The sequence below is a fragment of the Typopeltis vanoorti genome, chromosome 15 (assembly GCF_054136105.1).
Source record: "Typopeltis vanoorti isolate ZY-2024b chromosome 15, IOZ_Tvanoo_1.0, whole genome shotgun sequence".
Lineage (NCBI taxonomy): Eukaryota > Metazoa > Arthropoda > Arachnida > Uropygi > Thelyphonidae > Typopeltis > Typopeltis vanoorti.
This window is the reverse complement of record NC_143563.1, coordinates 80,107,187-80,122,780: the sequence shown is the minus strand read 5'-3', so window position 1 is coordinate 80,122,780 and position 15,594 is coordinate 80,107,187.

Here is a 15,594-nt window from a genome sequence, read left to right as displayed (position 1 = left end):
CCAATATTTTATAGTTTTAAAGTGGTTCCAACTCCTGTTTTTAATTTGAAAGTGTTCCCAAGTAACTCTCTCTCTCTCTCTCTCTCTCTCTATATATATATATATATATATATGTGTATATATATATATATATATATATATATATATATATATATATATATATATATATATATATATATATATATATATATATATATATATATGTGGCGATCAGCTTTTACTCGGTTGTTATACATTTGAAAAAAATAGATTTAATGACTCCAAGACCGAGATAACATATAAAGATTTTAATGATAAATACTACTAGTTTCGGCATATAGCAGCCTTCTTCAGGTATTTATAAAGGAAAGGAATACTAATAAACATTGAATTATTTAAACAAACTGTAAATTACAGGTACAAATTGCCTCACATAATCGATACATAAAAACGTTGTATTTTTCAAGTTGTTCCAACTGGCGTGCCATTGTTTGTTGCAATTGTGCGTGCAAGTTCACGTGAACGCCAATATTGAATAACAATTATTTTTCGCTGTGAAGATGAGTTTGAAAGGAAAATCGTAGAATCAAGGGAAATCCTACTGAACCCGGTCCACTTAAATAATAATTTAAGTTATAACATCCCAGATAGCCATGCTGCAGTTATTTGCAATAATAATCTTTCGTGGGTGGGATTAATGAGAGAAAAAACAAACAAACAAAAAACAGCGGAACAGTTAAAAACAGTTGTTTTAAAATGTTGGGAAAAAACTCGCCTTAAAGAAGGGATTTTATCTCTCAGCAGCTATTGAAAATACCGTAATACCAAACACACACACACACACACACACACACACACACACGGTCCCGAAGAGCTTTGCTGGCGCTTGGCAATAAATTTGTGTTTAAGATTACAGACAGCAAATTCATTTGTAATTTATAAACAGCATTCAGCAGAATTACAAAAGTAGCATTTACAGATGCTTGAGAAATGATCGAATTAAAAAAGAAAAAAAAGTGGAGTTACGTTTTACAATATGGGAAATGTTTACAATACAATACTTTCAAACAGTTTAAATTCTGTGATGACTTTGTCAAGAGGAATGGGTAAACCAGCAAGGAGAACATACGCAATTAACAAGCATGATATGCTGGCTTTCTAACCATAGTTGCTTCGGCCATGAATCTCAAACATTATAACCAAACGACTTTCAAATTATGTCATAACCTTTGACATTTCTTTATGGACCGTAATGCGGTTTAAAACTTAATATTTCCTTATGTAAAACTCATACTTCCTCATTTCAAGAATAGTAGTCTATTTATGATAAAATAGCCTCCATAGATCAGTTCATTATTGACGATGCCCATTGGCTAGAAAGAATAGAATTTGAATCCAACTAGGATTTGAAGAGTCTTTATATAACAGACTTTTAACTTTATATAAGAGACCGGATAATTAAGGTGAGTGATCCAGTCTCACCTTCAGTTGAAAAATCCCTTATAAGTTAACCTGTGACTTATTGAGTCTCATTTCATCCAGTGAAACAGGAAATGGTCTAACCAATATATGCAATTAACATTCGCAATCAGTGGCGGCTCGTGGCTTGAAATCGTGGGGGTGCTGCAACTTTCGAAATATACATACACACTGTAAGTACAGTGTATACATGTTTCGATAAAATATCAAAATTATGGTAAAAATTTAAAAAAAAATTAAACATGAAACAATATTGTTTATTATCGATAAAATTATACAGTTTGGTATAATTCAAAATTACTTAAAAATAAAATCCATTCTTCTTGTTTTGTTTCGAGCGAAAAAGTCAATAATTTTTTCCTTGATGTTTGTGTGACTGTTGAAGAATTTTTTCTCCGTTGAAATCATCGCAAGTGCATTTAACCTATCCTGATTCATAAGTTCTCCTCAGAAATGTTTTATTCTCTTTAATGTTGAAAAATAGCGTTCAGGATCTGATGTAGTCATAGGAATTGTCAAGAGAATTTTTATCAATACAGTAATTTCACTAAGAACACAATCTAAATTATTTTCTGTTATAAATTTTAACAAATCAATTAATTTACAATAATCATGTATGTCGGGTCTACTGTAGAATACTCGAAGTTCAGTTTCAAGTTTTCTTTGTTGATCATGGTATATGCTTCAGTGGTCAATTTTATTTCTTCTGTAGGCCATTTATTCTTAAAATTAGCTAATTTATCCTTGTTAAATAAGTAAATAAATAATAAATAAAATAAGTAAGACGGAGTAAACACAATAAGCACTACGAACACTCTACTACTGGGGCAAACTGCATATGAACAACAGTGGAAGTGCGCGACGGACAGTGCCGCATTACGCTAATAGCTAGCATCTCACTATGATATGCATATACTTGCGCTCGTAGCAATATGACACTGTGGTAAACACAGTGCTGCTAGCGTCTTTCGCCCTCCTAAGTGCCACAAGGCGGATTTTTATTATTTTTCATACAAAATAAGAGAATTGTATAGGATTGTTGATGATAAAATTAAATATTACAAGCAAATATAAATAAATTAATAAATAGATTTATATATCGAGAAAAATTGGAGGTGCTGCAGTTCCTCAGTGGCTATGCACGAGCCGCTGCTGTTTGCGATACAGATGGCCGTAATTCCAAATAATAAAATTAATTTCAATTAACCTTCCCCCCCCCGCATGCTTTCAGCGCTCCCCTTACTTAGGAAAGTTTTAGATGAGTTGAGGGTTCTTATCGATGCTTCAATTATTTTCACTGTTGGTCGAAGCACGGGATGCCATTGAGTGACCGAGTGATGTTTGTGATATTTTATAGATGGTAGACCATCATTACCAGAGTCTGTTATACATTCATTTATTGGTATTATTATTATTTTTTTTAAATTCTAATAATTGTTCTATCTCCCTTCCAGAAGCAGGCACTTAGGGCCCGCTCATTGCATCTCAAAATTGCCCTACATGTTACGTCGCAAAGTTGAAGCACTGTTGGGACATTTTGAATTACGGCCGAAACAAGTACAGAAGCGGGACCAGCATTGTCTATCAGTTACATGTGTTCTAGTGGGTGTTGTGAAGTGAACAACTTCACAATGTTGTTCTGTGTTGCGAAGTGAACAACTATCGTTTCCAGGAGAAAAACTTTTCCAGCTTGTTATCAGACCAGCAAATACTGAAGCATTGTCTTAGAAAATGTAAATTTTTTAAAGCAATCAAGCATTATTGTTTAAACTATTTTTTAAAAGAGAAAGCGGAAACAACCTTTAACAAGGGAATTAAGAGACTATTTATGGGAGTCATAAATGATGCTGAAGCATCGCTTACTTTTACCTAGATAAGCACAAACAAAGTTCAGACTAGCTTGCTCAATGAAAATGTATATATTTATTATTATTATTAAATAACTATTCTCATCTACAAAACGTATATCATTATTATAGAACATAATAATTATTAGGTTTTTTTCACTACATTGTTATTATTAAATTAAATACTTAAGCCACTGTCTACTCGAAGTAAATACCAGGGACTAATTCTCCATGCTTGTTGCGCAAGCTTAGAGAAAGAAGTAATATTTATTTGTTAATAAATGCATACGTTTATAAGCATTCCATTTAGGCTTTTATTTTTGTAGTCATCAGAAGACGTCGCTTGCGCGGCAATAACTGAGATTTCCGTTATGTATCGAAAGCCGATGCTTGCTCGTCTATTCAAAGCTAACTTGGCTTGCTCGGTTGTCGGAACTTCCAGGTCGTTGCTACAGCACTGTGATTTCATGCGCGCGCATAGCCATTTCCGCTCCCTTCACGTCGTCTTAAACACAGGCCATACGCAGTGAAAGTAGCTCTAGCCACTGAGCTTCAGCCAGCCTTTACAAGTGTGTGTGTTGCTTGGGAAAATTAAGTTACAACCAACTCTTTATGACGATGTTATTGACCAGTTCATAAAGAAGAACCGTAGGGTAGAATTTGTATTCAAGTAGCTAAATTGAAAAAGATAGAATATAAAATAAAAATAAATCAGCTAACGCCTTTTTATTCCCGTATACGGGGAGTAGGCGAGGCCATTTAGCCCTATTTAACTTTTGGAGACTGAGTGGGCAGGTCAATCTCCACTGGTACCGATCAGAAATAGAATGGCCCAAGGCTATCACAAATTAAGCGGTACACAGTAAGAGAGACGGCTCAAATGTGCCGTCATCTCGTGGTCCCTAACCCTAACACAATATACTTAATGTCTGAAATAATGTGGGTTCTACGGTCAATTTTCTTGAGTTTACCGGACAAAAAACCCGAGTTTCCGGGAGGAAAAACCCGCTTGCCCGTGCCAGAGATCGACTAACTCGGGAACCGGTCGAAAAAGGCTTAGAAAAATTTCCTCTAGTTGCTGACTAGACTCGAAACCAAGTCTTCCTTCGTGCGGTCAAGCGCCGTGGTATGCAAACGCTACATCCACTGAGCTACACAGGCTCTTAAAAAAATAGAATATCATTTGTAAAATAAATGGTGTATTTGTGTGATTAAATGTACATAAATTTCTAAATATATAAATATATAGTTTTAAATGGTCAGTAATTCATTATTCATTAAGCAGGTTTTTCCTCCCGGAAACTCGGGTTTTTCGTCCTGTAAACTCAAGAAAATCGACCGTAGAACCCACATTATTTCAGACATTAAATATATTGTGTTAGGGTCAGGGACCACGAGATGGCGGCACATTTGAGCCGTCTCTCTTCACTGCGTACCGCTTAATTAGTGATAGCCTTGGGCCATCTGTCTCTGATTGGGTACCAGTGGAGATTGAACTGCCCACTCAGTCTCCAAAAGTTAGATAGGGCTAAATGGCCTCGCCTACTCCCGTTTACGGGAATAAAAAGGCGTTAGCTGATATATACAAACTGCGTGGAAAGAAGTCAACGGACACCCCTCCCCCACGGGCAAGGTGCTCGTGCCCTGTAACGAGACATAATAAATTGGAGGAATATGATGCTTAAAAGTCAGTGCGCCTGTGTCCGGGTGAAATGGATGCGAGAAGTGAACTGACGGAGTTGGAAAGAGGCGTTGTGTTTAGAAGCCATGTTGCAGGCCTATCTGTTCGTCAAATTGTTGACACATTGGGTCATCCTAGGTCAACAATCAGTGATACCATACTGAGATGGAAGCGCAAGGAGTTAACTGCATACCTGCAGTGAACGACTCGCAACACTCACCAAACATGACCGTAAGGTACTACGAAGGATAATGCGTAAAACCCGCCATTCGTCGGCCGACGCATTGAATGCAGAGTCTTAGCATCGATTGGAACATGAATCAGCACAAAAACATTCAGAATCTAGGCTCACAGCATGGGTTTCCATGGTAGGACAATAATATGCATGCCCCATATTACCCGAACCAACTTGCAGCATCGTCTTTAGTGGAAAGAGTACAGTGGGAGTAGAAGCTTGGAAAGTTGTGTAAAGAGCAACGGATCACGCTACACCTTCTACCGAGCAGATGGGTGGGTGTGGCGGATACCCAGTGAAATCCTCTTACCAGAGTGCGTAATCCCAACTATGAAATTCGGAGTGGCATTATGATGGTATGCTACTGCTTTTCCTGATTTGACCTTGGATCTCTGATTGTGGTGCCACGAACATTGAACTGCGAAAGGTATGTGAATATTCTTGATAATACAATGCTTCCTACTTTGTGGCGTTTCCAATGTACTGATCATTGTCTCATTCTGTAACACAATGCACCGTGTCATAAGGCTACTACTGTCACCGCGTGCTTTGTGGACATTAACTCACCACACTTGACTGGCATCCACATAGCCTTGATCTCAACTCTATTGAACATCTGTGGGATGAACTGCAGTGTCGGGTGAGATCAAAGGATGTCCTCCCCATAACAGGTCAGGACCTTATTACATGCCTACAGAAGGAATGGTCCAAAATTCCTATTGATTGTTATCGTAAGCTTGCGGAAAGTATGAATGATAGGATCGTTGCAGCATCGCAAAGAAGGCAAGTCCTACATCTTATTAAGGTGAGCGCCATGGCTGTTTGTTCCTCACACTATGGTGTTCGTTGACTTCTTTCCAAGCGGTGCGTGTATATATATATATATATATATATATATATATATATATATATATATATATATATATATATATATATATATATATATATATATATATATATATATATATATATAGAAAGAGCCTGTATAACTCAGTAGAAGTGGCGTTTGCATTCTACGGCGCTTGACCGCACAAAGAAAGGATTTGGTGGTTCAAATCTAGTCACCGACTAGAGGAAATTTTTCTAAGCCTTTTTTCGACAGGTTCCCGAGTTAGTCGATCTCTGGCACGGGCTAGGGTTTTTTCTCCCGGAAACTCGGGTTTTTCGTCCCGTAAACTCAAGAAAATCGACCGTCGAACCCACACTATTTTCAGACATTAAAAATATTGTGTTAGGGTTAGGGACCACGAGATGGCGGCACTAGCTTGCCGCCTTCTTCACTGCGTACCGATGAATCAGTGATGAATTGGCTACCAGTGGAGATTGAACTGCCCACTCAGTCGCTAAACGTTAGATAGGGTAAACGGCCTCGCCTACTCCCTGTACGGAAACAAATAGGCGTTAGCTGATATATATATATATGTGTATATGTACGTGTGCGCGCGCATGCGTACGTACACCTACACCCACATCCAACACCTATATATAACAACACTTAATCTTGGACGGATCATTGGTTCGTATTTCGAGATGGTTGCTAGGAAAGAGTTCGTTGATGACGGTTGTGGATTTTCTTCTCGGTAGAACGTATTAATCAAATATGAGAAACTTTGGTTTTGTAGTGTGTATCACGTCTTTAATCACGTCTCTGCTAGATTAACTAGCAGAGACGTGATTAAAGTTATTAAATTACGGATTATACTGTATTTAAGAACAGCAGCAAAGGTAAGTGGACTGCAATTGCAACGACGGCGATTCGTTAGGCCTAACAGCTATTAGAATCGCCATTGTTAACATATCCATTTCAGATCCATATATTTGCAGGAATTACTTGTGTTTATACGCAAATCGTTAATGATGAATGTGTTAGATTTGGACGCCCACACAGATTCTCTGGATGAAGAGCCAGCGCTTATTCTTGTAAATAAACTTCAAAGGAAGTTTAAGCTCAAATGGCCATCAAACATGATAGATTCTGACATCATTATAGACTCTTTAGATAAAGGACTGGCATTCAGCTTCATAAAGAAACTCCTTAAGAAGTTCGAGCTTGAATGGCCCGGCTTCCTAAATTTTTACTCTTTACCCGAGACTGATGAAGATCAAAATGAAGACGCTCCTCAAATGGAGGAAGTAATCTCGGACTCAACTCATTCAGATCAAAGAGAGACGCACGCGCGCAAAAAACGCAAAACTCTCGCCTCGGAATCAGCAAACGAAAATGGCATGGATGAAGATGTCCCCAACACAGATTCCTCTGCCTCCAGCAATGAAAAGGTGCCTCCAGTCATTCTTAGGGAAAAGCAGAGATGGACAGCCTTAAGAACCACCATGGCCAACCAGCAGATAAATTACTCCACTGCCAAGAACACAGAGGAGAGCATCAAAATTCAGTCCGCTACAGTGACTGACTATAGAAATTTAACCAAGGAGTTGGATATAAGAGGTATACAATACCATACCTTCATACTTACCTCGGAGAAAAATTTAAAAGTGGTACTCCGAGGAGTATCTGAAGACATTCAAACAGCTGAAATAGCTGCTGACCTCTGCATGCAAGATCTGCCTCCCATAAAGGTCAGCAGAATGTACAGATCAAACAAGACCCTAAGCCTCTGGTATTGGTGGAAATACACAATATCTATAAAAATATTTATAACTCGAAGACAATCTGTGGGCTTAAGGTCTCACCGGAGCCACTTAGGAAGAGGGCCTCTTCTGGGCAGTGCCATAGATGCCAAAAATTTGGTCATGCCCAGAAGTTGTGCAAAGCTCAATACAGATGTTTAAAATGTGGTCACACCCACCCCACACATACCTGCTCCGAGCCAACAACCACTCTGGCTAAGTGCACTAATTTTGGTGGCCCACCCTGCAAATTACAGAGGGTGCATTTGCCACCAAAAAAACAGGCAAACTGAGTTAATCAGTCAATCCACCTCACTATCAGAAACGAGAGCCCCAGAAGCTCAAGTTCATCAAGCTCCTATTAGTTTGAACAAGATGACAGGTGTTCACCCACCATCAACTGAACCCCCCCTCAGGAAAATAAATCTTCATCACCAAACAAGAACATATGCTGATGTGGCCCATCCCAAAAAAAGCAGTCCATGACCAGAATATGCCAAACCCTCATTCAAATATAACAACCATCATCACCTCCTCTCTTGTAAATATGTTACAGGATTTCAGTAATGCAAATCCATCACTAAGCACTACAAAGTTTCTTGCAGCAAACAGTCCATTTTATCTGCACTCTCCAATGCATAGGAAAAAATTTACCCCAGATTCTCTAATAATTATTGCATGGAATGCCAACGGCCTTAAAAATAAAATACTGGAAGTGCAGGAATTCAATGACAGATATAATCCGGATATATTATTAATTAATGAAACTCACCTGAGACCCACTGACAATCCTAAATTCAAAGGATATCAACTTTACAGGAATGATAGGCTGGATTACAGAGGTGGTGGTACAGCCATCCTCATCAAAAATCATATCAACCATCATGCTGTAGCCATTCCTACAACCACTATCAATGTCTGTCGGAAACATAAAAATCTATGCTGCTTATAGCCCACCATCAAAAACATTGCTGACTACAGATCTAGATGCTATCCTCGCAGTTAAACTACCGGTTATTATCGCCGGAGATTTAAACACAAAACATCACGCCTGGAGCAGTAGGTCTATAAATAGGAATGGCGGCATCCTCTTTAACTACACAAGCTCAAATTGTGCAGCTGTGGCTGGTCCCTCAGTGCCAACTGACCACAGTCCCACTGGCTCATCCGACGTCTTGGATATAGCTGTCCTTCAGAATGTCAACCTTCAGTACACCCTGGAATCATTGAATGGATTATCATCAGACCACAATCCTATTCTGCTCCAACTGGGTTATCCCCTCTGATAACTATCCAAAATGCTTCCAAACTACATTGATCCCGTCCCTTATATTAATTCCAAGGAAGAAATTGATTTTGCAGTCAATAAACTTACTGATCAAATCAACACAGCCATAGCATGTATCACCTCAAATTCAATTGCTTTCAAGCCTAAACGACTACCAGATGACATAATGAACTTAATCAGGAAAAAAAATAAAGCAAGAAAAAGATACCACAACACCAGGGCACCCCAAGACAAAACATATCTCAACAAAATAAACAGTGCAGTGAGAGAGATGCACTTAAAGTCCACAGAAACAAAGCTATGGGAAGACAAATTAGCCTCCATATCACCTGGTGATCAAACCGTCTGGAAGTTCCTGAGAAACATCAAAAACAAAAACAAATCTCTTCCTCTTCTCCAATCTGACCTGAACATTGTTTACACAAATGCAGAAAAAGCCGAAACTATAGCTAAAAATTTAGAAAAACAGTGTAGCCCTTCATACAATAATCTAAATTTCAATCATATTTACAAAGTCCACCGCCACGTCAGACACGTCTTAAAACGGCCTGATACCTGTACCAGCCAACTCACACCTACTTCCCCAGCTGAAATTTATGACATTATAAAAAAACTTAAAGAATAAAAAAGCTCAGGGCCTGACGGCATATCCAACAAAGTTATTAAACTGCTACCCTGAAAGGCCATCGTATATCGTACAACAATAATAAATGCTATGTTCAGGTTTAAGTACTTTCCCTCTGCATGGAAGTTGGAAGACGTAGTTCCTATATACAAGCCTGGCAAGGATCCTCAGCAGCCTCAAAGTTATCGTCCCATAAGTCTGATTTCTAATTTGGGCAAAATAGCAGAAAAACCTATCCTTTCCAGAATTCAACTTTCAGTAAAAAAATTAAACATCCTTCCTTCAGAACAGTTTGGTTTTCGGCAGTTTCACAGTACCACCAAATAAATTCATAGATTAATCGAATTCATTACCACAAGTTACAATTGGCACCAATACACTGGAGCAGTTTTTCTTGACTTAGAAATGGCGCTCGACAAATTATGGCACTTTGGGCTATTATACAAGTTGATTTCAGCTAGCATTCCATTAGATCTAGTCCAAATTATAAAGTCATTTCTTAGTGACAGACGAATGCAAGTCAAACTAAATGATATATTATCTACCCAGCGACGCATCTTGGCAGGAGTGCCTCAAGGGTCCCTACTGGCACCGATACTTTTCACGATTTACATGGAGGACATTCCGCACAATCCAATGTCATCCATCATTGCCCTATACGCAGACGACACAGCTATACTAACCCAGTTTTATTAAACCGCACCTTGTCACCAAGAAACTGCAAGAAAACCTGCAGAGATTAGAGCACTGGTTCTCGGAATGGAGATTGCAAGTAAACCCTCAGAAGAGTATCGCCATGCTCTTCACTAAAAACTCAATATCTCCCAAAGATGACATCTTCCTATTTAATATCAAGATTCCCTGGAAGCAGAAGCCAAATATCTGGGTGTACTGCTGGACAGAAAACTAACCTTCAGTCCACATAGAAAAGCCTCATGTACAAAAGCATCAAGAGTCATTGCACAGCTTTACCCTCTTATCAATAGGAATAGCAAACTGGATATCAAAATAATACTGCTCCTTTATCAGTTGATGATTCGACCCATTATTACTTATGCGTCCCCAGCCTGGAGTCACACCTCAAGTACAAATATCCTCAAACTACAAAGAGGGCAAAACAAATGTCTCCGCATGATCTTAAACGCACCATGGTATGTCAGAAATGTCCAACTCCACCGGGATACAAATATCCCCTACATCTACTCTTTCCTGCAGTCTTCAGCAGTAAAGTTCTTCTCAGCATCCTCTTCACATCCAAATGAATTAGTGCAACAAGCAGCAAATTATGATGAAACAGACTTCTCCAAATATAAGAGACCCAAGGCCATCCTACTTCCAAATGAAGATCTTTAAATCGCACCCAACTCAGGCAGAGCACTTAGCTCATAAACTTTTTCTCACACAGCAACCTTATCAGATAGCAGGGATTATAAAAGCATTTTGCTTCACCCTTATAGTCAGCAACGTCTTGCGTCTTGCGGACGGATCATTTGATCTCTTAGATTCATTTGTAGCAAGTAGAGTGCATACCAAGGTGTAATGTAATAAGCAACAGAGAATTTTGTAGGAAAAAAAAGAGTAAATAATATATATAAATGTAATGTAATTGCAGTGTGATATAACGTAATGTAAATATGTATGTAATTGTATTCTCATCATTATACATGTGCATAAAATAAGTGGCAGATATGAATAACAAAAAAATATTCGTCAACTGTTAAAAAAAAAAAAAACGCTAACAAGAGATATTTATTTATTCATTTGTTACTTGCGAAAGGTTGTAAACCTATAGCACATATTAATACATTGCGTGAGTTATAAGTGTGATAATTTGGAACCTCGCTCCAGAGATAAATCGTTTCTTTCTTTCTCTTTCTTTTTCTTCTTATTTTCTTTAGAGTAGGGGCCCAGTAAGCAATCTGGAAGTCTCGCACCGACAGTGGGATTTCTCAACAGCCTAAAGGCATTCACAAACATCCATATATATATATATATATATATAATGTCATATCATATATATTCATATATATATATATGTCATATCATATATATATCATATATATATATATATATATATATATATATATATATATATATATAACACGCTGCTCGTCGGGACTAATGTTGCGCACATGCTGCGTTATGCTGTCTTTCAGCACTGGCAAGGATGATCCCGATGTCATTGAGAAATCCCCAGAACCAGAAGTCACAAGGGGGGTGGGGTCACATCAGGTGGATGAGGCGGCCATGCAGTCAGTGGGAAACCCACGGCTGTTCACTCTTTTTTTTTTTTTTTTGGCGTAAACAAGAGCGAACAGGAGGTTCTTAGTCTCAAGGACCTCCTGTACGGATCGACCGATGCGTGGAGGGACCCCCATCCTGTATGAAAATGATAGAATACACGTACAGGCGCTGCTGTAGCTGTGAAACAACAAAATTGTTTATTATATTGTGGCAGTCACTGAGCAGGTGACAGGACCTGACTGGCGAATGCCCTGAAAGAAGAATGGTCCAATGAAAAACGAAGCCGTAAATACCCCACCTGACAATATCTTTGCGTGCATGCAAAGGAATTTGTTGGATTGCATGCTGGTTTTGCACAGTCCACACCTGGCAATTGTGGGTATTTACAGTTCCGTTCAGGTGAAAGTGAGCCTCATCTCCCCACAAAATCATCTACGGCCATGCAGCGTCCAACTCCACTCGAACAAGGAATGTTAAACCGAATTTCAGTCGACTTTCAAAGTCCTGCAGGCGCAACTTCTGTGTCAGGGTTATCTTGAATGGGTAGAAATGCAGACTCTTCCGTAGAATTTTCCAGACAGTTGTATAAGGCACATCGAAGTGTCTTGATACAGATCGTGCACTACTGACACTAACGCTGTTATTTATGACCTGCTCCAAAACGGCAGCAGGAACTTCATTCACATTGAACTAACTGGTTTGCGACCTTTTCCAGGTCTAAACCCCCGTTTCTTCAAAACGACTAATCATCGTCACAGAGCACATGGAGATATTGGACCTCGTTGACATTTGTTAAGGCTCCCGGGGTGCAGCAATAGCATTGCAATTATTTAGGTACTACAGCTTCACGAGCCAAGCACGTTGAGACAAGGTTATTGCCATCACTGTGGATGGTATTAAGAATGAAGGACTAAATCTCGATTTGAGTGATATGCAAATTCCATGCATTTGGTGTTTACAACGACCCTAGTGGTGAATTTTGGAACTACTTTTTCTTCCCCCCTCAGATATCATTTCTTCATGACGCACAATGTATTCCTGCAAAGTTACGCAGCATATGGGTGACTGGATGACGCTCCGCAAGACATTAAACAGAGATCTTTAATTTTGATCATCCTGTATATGTAACGTGGCGTTAAATAAAATTATGTTACACATGATTTTTTTTTTTCCAAATCAAGACATGTCCTATAAAATCGAAGAGTTATTATGCTCGTCTAGAGCAGGCTTTTACAAACATCCGTGCCCAAAGTGGGATTCCAACCCACAACATGTTCGTTGGAGAACGGGTATGCTGTCCACTTGGCCAACGAGGTCTGCACATTTCAGGTATCTCAGTTGTCGTGTGGTAATGCATCTATTTCTACGTGACCAGTCCGCCAGAAGGAAGATCATAAGAAGAAAGAGCATGAGTTTACCGTCTTTGGTGTAACTGCAATGTACGCTATTTTGGTCAAAAGGAAAAATCCGTTGAGTTGCGTATGGAAGAACATGTGAGAGACATCACGCATTGCAAAACTGGAGTCAGGGTACTATCTAATTACTTTCTTAATTCTACTCGCACTAACCATGAAGATTCTATCACTCATCCAGTGATCTGGAACAAATCAGAAAACATTTTTAAATGCTATGATGAGCTTGAGAGAGGAACTGTGGAATCCACAGAAATTATTCTTATTCCGGTCCATCTCAATACAAACCTTAGCTATAACCTATCTGATTGTCACTCTTCAGCTATCCAACTTTGGAGTAAACGAGATCATGCCCGCGTGAATATGCCCAACAATACAATGGCATTCAGAACGCTTTCAAATCAGCAATACGCTTGCAAATTAATTTCTAGTTGTTGTTCTCTTGCAATGTATATTTTTTGCATTTCTCTTTTCATGTTATGCACGCCGATGAACTCTTCTGAGAAGAATGAAGAAAGACAATATATACCTGCAAAGTTTCGCGGCATTTCAATCATTGGGTGCCGCTCTATATGGCCTTAAACAGGGATACTTTAATTTTGATCATTCTGCGCGCGCGCGCGCGCACACACACACACACACACACACACACACACACACACACACACACACACACACACACACACACACACACACACACACACACACACACACAGGGGTCCCTAAGTAACAGAGGAAATTGTTGAAACTACAGTTCCATTATTATTATGTATTTATTATTATTACGTGACACCTCCAAGAATTGCAAGGGGCAGGGGCTATTTCTGGAGGATTCTTACGCTCACTGTCATTTCTTCTTCTTCCTCTATTTACACACAATGCAACCACCATCTACCGCTTACAATTTTTTGTCAGTAAATCGTGTGTTCCTTTGTGTGTCGATTTGCTTGTAATACGGGATGAAAAATCAGTTTCCGGAAGGAAAACCTTGCTGCCTCAGTAAAGTAGACTCACTTCAATTGAAAATGCCCGTATAAAAATTCCTCTCGTGGCAACGAGAATCGAACTAGTCTTTTACTGTACAATCGAAGGGTGAAAAGTCCAATCGCTCTTAGAACTGAGCTATGGAGCCACTTAAATTATTCTTATTGTTTTGATTCTTGCTTCATTTTTGTTTGATGTTGTTAAATTATAATCATTTTGATTTCAGAATCTCTAGTAGTAAAATATTGAACAATGGAGGTTCAGAATGTTCTTCTTAAATGTGGATTTATATCCTGCCTTTGCCTTTTTCGTCAGACAAATTTGTCAACACTTTTATCATTCAGTATTAAAAGAAAACGATTAATAGTTTGCTAACTTCCGCCATCAATTTATCGCTAAGCGTGATAGCTGACGAAAGAGTAAGTGACCGTTACGCAACATGTTTGTGAAGAAATTCTTATCTGCATAAAGGTTTAATCAAAAACTTCTTATCAAAATAAGAGAGAAATCGTGTAGAATAATAATAATAATAATAATAATAATAATAATAATAATAATAATAATAATAATAATAATAATAGTGATAGCAATGCAAACGAATTGCTAAAAGCTTCGTTAAGGAACTATCACAGAGATGAAATTTTATATATTTGATTTCATAAATACTGAATACACCGATTTTAAGATGAGGATAGTTCATTATTTGTTTCTATGTTCGAGAGTAGCAGCTCTGATTAAAATAATGCGACCTCAATAACTCGACGTGTGGTTAGGTAATATGAAAAGGGACACATAAAAATATTGAAACTGGATATGTGCTAATTTTTACCGGCCAACTTATTTGGATTTCAGCATAATGCAATGCTAGACATGCTCTATTTTATAAAGCAGCAGGCAGACGACAGCAGATCGGTTTACCTGCTTTAATGTGTCTTTAGTGAGTAGCCTCGCTGGCAACCTAGAGTTGCTGATTCATCTTTAATACATTCTGCTTAATACAACCTACAGATTCAAAGAGTAGTGCTTGTGAAAGTAAGTTAACATATATAAATAAATTTCCGCCTATCTAAATGTCATTAAACAGAAATAAGTGAAATGTTATTCTACAAACAATAATACAACGACTTGGAAATCCTAAAAGTATAGCTCAGCATAAAGGTAAGCAAACGATTTGTTATTTATTATGTATAAA